This window comes from Parus major, chromosome 8, assembly GCF_001522545.3.
Source record: "Parus major isolate Abel chromosome 8, Parus_major1.1, whole genome shotgun sequence".
Classification (NCBI taxonomy): Eukaryota; Metazoa; Chordata; class Aves; order Passeriformes; family Paridae; genus Parus; species Parus major.
In genome coordinates, this window is record NC_031777.1 from 16,915,783 (window position 1) to 16,921,838 (window position 6,056).

A 6,056-nucleotide genomic window follows, 5' to 3' on the forward strand; every position below is an offset into this window, starting at 1 on the left:
AATTTAGTATGTTTAATAAATAATTTTTGCATATGCAGCATGCTTTAAGGCCCTGAGCATAATGTGATTTATGATAGATGTGCCCTGCAACATCCCCTGGGCTGTGTTGGGTGGCCTGGCAGAGCCAGCTGTGCTAAGGGGCTGTAGGTATTACAAGCTCCTGTTCAGTATTAACTGGGGCTGCTAAAGGACACAGCTTGAAAACCCTGTAGCTCCAGCTAGGTGGGGGATGAGAATCACAAATATTACATTTAATCTAAATTTGGATTAACAACCAAATTCTGTGAGAGCCTGAATGGTGGTGAAGACTTTGTGAAGGCACAAGGCCAAGGAGAAAGATGGAGCACAGGTGGACATGGATGAGAGCTCTGCTTCTTCTCTGTCCTCCTGAGGCAGAAATGGCAGGACCACAGATATGGTCCTGGCCTAAAGACATAGGACAAAATAGAGAGAGAAATGCTTATTTAGTGATTTCATTTCCTTCACAGAGAACCTTCTGATGTTTTGAGCAAAAGTTTGAAACTGTTTTTCTTTTGACCAAATATATTACACTGTTTGCTGGTATTTACTTTCACTTCAAGCAAGGTTGAGTGCCACCAATCTGCTGGTTTTGTCTCCATGTTAGGAGAAGGTAATTGTGGTGATGGTCATGATACCGACTATTTTTACTGTATGGGTCATGCTTTGGCTTCTTTATACCCAAAATACTTTGGTATTTTTAGCATATCTTCAATGAGACTGACATCCTACCATAGTACTGGCATGTTGTAAGATAGCAGACAGAGGTGGTAATGACAGCCCTGAAGTTCAGTGGCATGTTTTGAAAAAGTCATAGAGATATTAACTTGCATTTTCTAAGAAGTCAAATACTAACTTAAAAATACACATAAGATGCTAAAAAGAGAATAAATTACTTATTTCTGCTAAAGCAAAGCACAGAAGGCAGAGCTGTGAACATTCCTGCTGCTTAAGTTAGCTGATAACTATGAACAGAAGAATTTTCATCACATTGCTCATTTGAATCTAGGTTTACCTTATATGGGTCTTAAAATCCTTTCATTTTTAATTACATTTTAACAGGACAGGTAGGCCATCCCCCTGAAAGCAATAGGCTCAGCTCTTCATATAAAGGCAGGGTGACCATCCTGATGCTGTAGATCACATTGCCAGAACCCAAGTGGCCCATGCCACTGCTGTCAGAGAGGAACTATGGTAGCAGTGACCTCTCAGAAGTGTGTTAGTTCCTGGTGAGAAGGCACCCACATTTTGTTGGACATGGCCAAGCAACAGCAATGCAGGTGTAGTGCATCTTACCATATGTAAGATATCAAGAGCAGTGCCTCTTAAAGCAGTTTTGGTTGAGGAAGGTGTCTGGCAAGGATGCTCTTTAGAAGAAGGCAGTGGCTTGAGCCAAACAATTCACTGCTCTTGGAGTCTCTAAAATCTGCTTTTCAAAAGGGCAACTCCAACTGCAAATACTTCCAGTGACCAGGGAGCAGATGGTGGAGCCATTTTGGTAATGAACACCTTCAGTTTTGTCCAGCCTGCTGTCTATCAACCTCCTCAGGTTTAGAATATAAATGTTTTATTCTCCCATTGGTTTGTCTTCCTAAGATAAGCAGCTGTATTCTGGGCCTCTGGGGTGCCTTGGCTGGCCAGTTCAAAATAGGGTGTGGGGGTAACAAAGGTCTGGATGACTGTAGTGGTGTCTGCATCAGAGAGAGATCAGTCCTTTGGCAGGCTGGAGATAAGACTCACAGCTATTAGCTGCCTGATAGAGTTTCATGGGACTCTTATTTCAGTCCATTTTGATGTCAGGAAGGCAGACGCTTTCAACAAAAAGAGTGCTCATAGATTTTATTGGGGCATTCAAATGCTTCCAGTTCCCAGCTGTCATCAGCTCCACTTTAGACATATAGCTGTCACTTTATCCCTCTGTCTGCTACAGGTCTTGAGAGAAGAAAGATACTGATTTGTTAAGCTTTAATGAAAAGGAGACTCATTCATGTTTCCAGACACTTTTAGCTTTACTCACACAAATGAACCCCACTAAAGGAAAATAAAGTAAATCTTTCCACAGGTACATCCAAAATTAATAAGAAACTATTATTTCAGATACATCTGAGGGGATCTTGTACACTATGAGGGATGGGATTTTCTGAAGTCAGACCGAAGCACTTCAAAACCAGTCCCCAAGTGTGTACAGAAATGAAAGGCTGTATACTTAGGAAAGCACAACTTCTTCAACATATCTGCTGAGGCAGAGCTTATCTCTGATGCTGTCATCAAGGCTGGAAAGGTTATTTTTCAGTCTTCTATGAGGAAATATTTAGCTGCATAATTTCATTATTCAACTATATCAGTGCCCAAACATTGCTGCCTATGAACCAGCATATTCACCATGGATATCCTTCTGATTAATGCATCTTTTTCCAACTTCAGTTGGACTTTTTGCCTGTTCAGTTATTTACAGATCTCACATTATCAGCTCAGAAAAAAAAAGTTATTGGTGAAATCTCAATCTGTTAATGAAAAAAAGTTTTAAAAACATTTCTCTTTGTACCATCAGAAGAGTACTGTTTTCTCTTTGCTAAGAGTTACACTGTTTAACTGGTCCTAAGTATTTGCTTGTCTTCTAACAAGGAGCCTCTTCAAGTCTATGCAAGCTCTACTCCCATTCTCTTAAAGTAGCTTTTACATTTTGTAGAAGGCCAAGTAAAAGGACTCACATTCAGCACTGTGTGCTTTGCAGGTCTTGAACAAAACAGACTGAGCTGAAAACAAAAGCTCAGTTTTGACTCTTACTCCACTGGCCCAAGTTAGTTCCAGCCAGATCCTTAATGTTACTTTATCTGCAGGTTTGGTTTTTTGTGCAATCAATGCCAACACTGTTGGGCAAATACAGGATGCATAGGGATTTAAAAAAAATCCAGCTGCCAACAAGAAAAAGTGCTTTGTAACCACAGTTTGGAATGGAAACAATTTTCTAAGATACAGATCAAACTGTGTTTATAGACTCAACTATTGGCAGCTTTTCACCGAGCTATTTCCTGTGTGCCTATTGCATAGAGGAATAATCTAAGTGCTTAAACTAACATTTAAAACCATAGAGAACATGAAGGAAACACTGTGTGAAGCAGCATGGAAAACACAATGGTGTTGAATTTTCTTTTGTTTCCATAGCTAATACTCATGAGAGAAGGCAGTAAGTACTGCATAACAAATGCCAGTACTCCAGTTCTTTGCAGGAATTGGTCCAGTACTTACTTTCTACTGTTTTAATTGCTGAAATACCTAAATAACAAACATTTTCAAAAATGCCTCCTAAATTAGATGAACTTGCTAAAAGTTAGTTACTTTAAGTGCAGCAAGTTATTATTCCTTAGTAAAATAGTTCAGACAAAGGCACACATGAACAGAAGGAATCTGATTTCCCATTAGAGCCGGTGGAAAATCTGAAGGTCTGAAGACAAGAGTCAAGGTAGATGTAAAGTGGTTTGCTCAGTTTGAAATGGTTGCCACAAACATTACTTGCAGAAAAAGCCCAGAATTCAGCTGCTAGCTCTTTGGAATCTTCTTGGTGTTTTTCAGTGGGGCAGGTTTCCTGTCCCAGACTTCAAATGCATGCCCTTTGCTTCAGGCATGCATGTGTTGGTGGCACAGCTCACCTCCTGATAGTATCAGTAAGGTCAGGGCAGTCAGGCTGTGGTGCCCATGCAGAATTTTAACGGGGTTTTTGTCGCTGATGTTCTGCTTGGCTGGACTTCATTCCTTATCTCCAAGCCATGTCTCAGCTAGGGAGCATAGCAGCTCCAGTAGAGGAAAACTTTATGGTTAGGACAGTAACTTAGGTTGGATGCAATCTCTGAAGGTTGTCTGGTCAGGTCCAACACAGAGCAGAAGCCATGTAGGTGACTTTGGCCAGGGCCAGACAAGTTCCTTATGTCTCCAGGATAGGATTCCCACAGCTTTTCTGGGCCACCTGTTTTGGTATCTAATTATGACATGCACACCAATAATATCAAATTTGTTTGTACTTTTCTTTTTCAATTGTACCCTTACAGATCAGTTCTGGGAGGTATAGTAGAAGGCTTAGCTTTATATACTGATTCCAGCTAAAAATCAAACATTTTTGTTGGGAAAGAAAACCACCTAAACAGGTAAGATCAACTGAGGTGAGGTGTCACTGGGCTTTTCTTTTACCTGGGCCTTTGGGTAATGAAGAAAACGTAATTGTGAATTTGCTGGAGACAGATGCATGCTGGAGACAGACATGGACTGTACACAGCAAGTGTGCAGTCAGAAAAGCATTGACAGTTTTGGGTTTATGCATTTCTTGCACACTAATTTTCCTGAGATGCAGTTCCAAACCCAGTCCATGGGTGCTGCAATGCAGCTGCCAGAGGGAGGAGGATCTGAGGCTGCGGAGACAGAGTCCAGGCAGATCCATTGGGACTAACAGCTCCTCATCTGCACAGCAATGAGCATTGGGACCATCCCAACCACCACCACCGCTTCTGGGATTTTTCCCAACCAAAGGCATTCTGGAATGGTTTTACATCTTGCTCTGAAACCCGTACACAGATATTTCATAATATGTGTATTTAAAGGAATGCAAATGATTTCAAAAGACAGGATAGCAAAATAGTATTTCAAGTTGTTGCATTGTGACATATGATAACTATTGTGAGATTTATTTTAGATGAGTCATAACTACCCTGTAATGAGCTGTTTTTACTTTGTAGAAATACAGGTATTATTGGGTTACTACCGTTGTGTCTCACATATAAAGATTCAGAAAAAAAAAAAAGTAATTTTGTTCTTCAGGAAGATTTTGTTTCAGATAAGCAAATTGTTAGACCTTCCTCATAATTTGTAAGAGAGGAAATCTGTGAATATGTGTGATGCTCATATGTGGCATGTTGCTTTCTCTACAACCAAATGAGCACTTCCTTTGGTCCAGGATTTAAGTGCTGTGCTGGGCATGCAGAATGCATGGAATGCCTGTCTGTTCCTGGCTGCCTTCCACACCAAGGTGACAGCAGACCTATGGCCAAGGGGTAGGAGATGGCAGTGGGTCCTCTGCTCTCACCCACCACAAGACAGGTGTAGTGCCGACTGATTGTGAGCTATGCCACATAAAAAGCTGCAAAATATAGTCCTGAAACTGTTCATAATGAAATTAAATGTAGGAGATATAGACTCAGGTACAAATTAACCAACAAATCTGTCTCAGTACTTTATCTTGGTAAAAAAATCAATGCCGTATCATCTCCTAAGATCAGTTTTGAAAGGCTGTGCATTTGCTAATGGAACCAATGCAGGATGTAGGCAAGCGACACGTGTACCAAGACTGGATTTTTGCCCACTCGAGCAGCTTCAGCACATTATTTGCCCTGTCCCAATGCAGTTTGTCTTCTACCGGCGTGGCATTTGGGCTGGGACAGTAACATCTGCTAAGGACGAGGCCAGCTCCATCCCTGCACGCCAGGCCCGCAGAAACTGCAGAGAACCTGCGGGGAAGTGAGAACTGCCACACGCACAGCCTGAGCCCAGGGGGCAGAAATAGCTTTTCAGCCCACAGATTTGTTTCTTTGGGGACGGGGGGAGACAACATCAAGGGAAAAGAAGTATTTAAAATATGCAGCGATTCCTTTGGTCTTTGTCAAGAAGCGCTACGCACATGGCAGCCGAAGGAGATGATGACACGGGGGCCGCCGTGGGGAACCGGGTACCGACGGGGAGTCTGTGCCAGCACACCGCCCGAGCCCGGGGCTACGGCACTGCCGGGCCCCTCCAGCGGGCGCTGCTGGGCCCTAGCGCGGCTCCGGGAGTACGGCACTGCCGGGGCCCTGCGCAGCTCCGGGGGTACGGCACTCCGGGGCCCGGGCAGAGCTCCGGGAGTATGGCACTGCCGGTACCCTCCGCGGGTACGGGGGTACGGCACTCCACTGCCCTGGCCCGGCTCCGGGGGTACGGCACTCCGTGGCCCAGGCAGAGCTCCGGGAGTGCGGCACTGCCGGGCACGGCCGGCCCCTCAGCCAGCCCGGCTCCCC